The sequence below is a fragment of the Desmodus rotundus genome, chromosome 5 (assembly GCF_022682495.2).
Source record: "Desmodus rotundus isolate HL8 chromosome 5, HLdesRot8A.1, whole genome shotgun sequence".
In the NCBI taxonomy this organism is placed as follows: Eukaryota; Metazoa; Chordata; class Mammalia; order Chiroptera; family Phyllostomidae; genus Desmodus; species Desmodus rotundus.
Window position 1 is genome coordinate 50269384 of NC_071391.1, and position 3791 is coordinate 50273174.

Sequence of the window (3791 nt, forward strand, 5' to 3'; positions counted from 1 at the left end):
GGACAACTATTCAGAGAGGCAATGTATTTGATAAACATAATTTTAATAGTTGGCTGCGGGGGAAGGATAGGTAGATTATAAGAGTAAAATCAAAGACACAGAGGCAGGAAATAAGTTAACTGCAGAATGATAAACCTTGACAGTTTTGAGGGATCTATCCCAAAACTTTGAGAACCCGCAAATACTCATATACCATGTCATATATTTTCCCCACAAAATGCATACAGAAGGCTGACAGATAGCTACAAAGCCATCACGGGATGTGAATGACGGGCCATCAGCTGGGCTAACATGCCAAGTGACTTGCTTCTACATCCCGTACACTAGTGCACAGGACCCAAATTTAGGTCTCAGCAGAATGATACATGAAGACTTTTACTCAGGCGTGGTCAAAACCTTGAATGTCGAACCCATAGATACCAACAGCCTCCTGAAGTTCCATTTGGCTGAAGCGCTCAGCATGGATCAGCCCAGATTAGAATCCTGTTTGTTTTAACATAAAAGGAAACATTCTATCATTGTCTGAAATTGCTTAATACTTCTTCTATTTTGATGAAACATATGAGGTCAGTACAGAAAAAGTCCAGCCATTTTAATATAACAAGAACAGCTAAGGAGAGTGGGCTGAATGTGCATGCGTGAACAGTGATGACTTCACTGTACTAGTCAGTGGGGGCGGTAGACACCACTGAGTGAGTGTGTGTACTGTGTGGTCATTGCATTCAAAATGACTGAGCGAGTGGAACAACAAATCTACATCAAATTTGCATTAAGCTTGAACGTTCCTCCACAGAAACTATTCACATGATTCAGAAGGCTGCAGCTATGGGCAACTAGTAATTGGCAGCTCCATCACAACAACATGCCTGCTCATGCATCACATCTCATGCAGAGTTTTTTAGCGAAACATCAAATCACCCAGGAGACTCAGACCCCCTCCAGTCCAGATTTGGCACCCTGCAACTTCTGGCTTTTCCCAAAACTAAAATCACCTTTGAAAGGGAAGAGATTTCACACCATCAATGAGATTCAAGAAAATATGATGAGGCAGCTGATGGCAATTGGGAGAACTGTGTGAGGTCCCAAGGTGCCTACTTTGAAGGGGATTGAGGCATCGTTGTCCTAGGTACAATGTTTCTTGTGTCTTGTATCTTTTTCAATAAATCCCTCCATTTTTCATATTGCATGGCTGGATACCTTCTAGACAGACCTCATATTTGCATGAACATATCCAGTGCTTTATGTTCTTCTCTCCTGTCTAAATATCTAGGAAAAACCAAGAGAAAATTCACCTGCAGATCAAGAAGCAGAACTAGACAGGCCCAGACCCTCTGGGGACCACGAGAAGAGTGGCATTGCCCTGGCCAGGTAGCTCAGCTGGTTAGGACGTGTACGCCAAGGTTGCAGGTTGGATCCCCAGTCAGGGCACATACAAGAATCAACCAACAGATGCATAAATAGGTGGAACAACAAATTAATGTCTCTCTCTCTTTCTTGACCTTCCTCTTTCTCTCAAACCCATTTTTTTTTTTTAAAAAGAGAAAGAGTGGCATGATAGCGCCCCCATTCCTTCTGGGTCTGGGAATACTCCCAAGCACAAGCCTTAGAGATCAACAGGACCCTACAGCATTGGCTACAGAAAACCTCCACCCTTGGTCACACCCAGTTCCTCTCTCCAGCGGGCTCAGGCACCCGTCAGGCTGAAGAAGAGGAGATTGCAGGAAGAGAAGCAGTGAAGATTACACGTGTGAACACACACACACACGCACACACACACACAGGAACAGCGCCCCCATTAATGGACTTGCTGTCAGAAAGAACAAGAAGCAGTTACCAAGAAGAACCTGTGTCCACAAAGCAAAATCCAGTTAGTAACTAACCAAAGCATGAATAGGTTTTCAGAAGCTTCAGCTGAGGGCGTTAGGCAGCGGAAGCCCGGATCAGAACGCGGAGGAGCTGAGAAGAAATGAACATCAACTAAACTCATGGCCATTATCCTGAGATACCAGTATTTGAAAACTGATTTAGACCAAAAAAAGAAAAAGAAAATCTCTAACAAAAAGGAAAAGTCCTGCTTATTAGAAAAATGTTTCCCTGTCCTCTTGAGGTTGTAACACATTGAGTGAATGCTAAAAAAAGAGGTAAAGCCACGCTTAAGCAGATTAGGTAATGAATGAAAGAGAGAGAAACATGTGTCAGTAATTCCTTAACTTAGTCTCTACAGGCCTTAAAACATAATGAAAATTGATAGATTATTAAGCAGCTGTTAAAAGTAATCATTAGGAAAAATATATAGAAACATGGGTAAATGATCCTTAAATAATACTGAGTAAAAAATTAAAATATAAAACATTTGAAATTATGATAATAGCATACCTTGATTGAGAATTTACAATTAAAAAATATATACATATGGCCCTGGCTAGTGTGGTTCCATGGACTGAGCGCAGGCTTGCGAACCAAGGGGTTGCGAGTTTGAATCCCAATCAGGGCACATGCCTGGGTCCCCAGTGGGGGGTGCATGAGAGGCAACCTCACGCTGATGTTTCTCTCCCTCTCATTCTCCCTCCCTTTCCCTCTGTCTATGAAAATAAAATCTAAAAAAACCCCACACAATTATTAAATATATATATATATACACACACACATATGGGTATGAATTAGAATGAAAATAGTTGTTTTAGGGTATGAGGTTTGGGGTAATCTTTAGTTTCTTGAAATCTTTCTTGGATGTTATCACAGCAATTTATCAAATAAGACAAATTCAATCTAAGAACTAATTCTAGAGAAAACAAACCAATGAGTACCAAATGACTGCTTTCCATTTTCATATGCTTTGGCGTGTGTTCAAATTTAGAATGGAAAAGTATTGGCAGGAAATTTGACTTCTGTAGGAAACAACAAGAAAGCAATCACTTGTAAACTTAATTTTTTTAAAAAAACAGAAAATGAGGGGTTTGGGTTTGAAAGCTTGAACAGAAAACTTAATTAGTACTCACTTCAGACACTTGACGTGAAGGGACCATGACGTCCCTTCAGCTAGCTGTTCTAGGGGTCCCCAGGGAGGCCCATGTGGGGTGGCCCTGCACTCGGGAGCTCTGTATCAGGCCTCCAGCGCCACCACTTACCAGCTGTGGGTCGTTGGTCAAGTTATTTAAGTTCTCAACCTCAGCTCCCTGCTTCGCAGAATGGCGGTGCAGAGAGCAGAATGGCGATGCAGAGAACCCGCCTCATTAGAGGGTGGTAAGGCTTTCAATACAAGGCGTGTGAAACAAGCCCCTAACACCTGCCCGACAGGCAGTTCTTGTTACCCCTCCAGTCCCGGCTCAGAAACCCACCACTTAAAAGTGGACCTACCTGTGACTGAGTTAATCACCAGGTTATTAATAGTACCATTCACCGCTTATTGGCTTATTGGCATGTAGTGGGCCCCCAGTAGAGATATGTTCAACGGATGGATGGCTTAATCTCTGTGTTCAGATCCCTAGCAGAAGACACACTGGGTTTGTTCTATGTATTTGTAAAGAACATAACTGGTATCAGAAAGTATGATACAGGGTGCAGCAGGGTCTGTTCTGTACCGAGTACAGTGGTAATCCCTCTGTACTTCTCAAGCAGAGAAAGGGACTTTGGCTAAGCGAGGAACAGGGTAGTGGGGACGAACTCTTGGGAAGAACAGAAGTGAAAGGAAGGCTTCTCTGAGCAAGACACACACACTCCAGGTCTTTGCATTCTGCTGGAAAGAGTCGCCCTCCAGGTCCCTGGGTCTGAAAGCACAGCCCTCTGCCAAA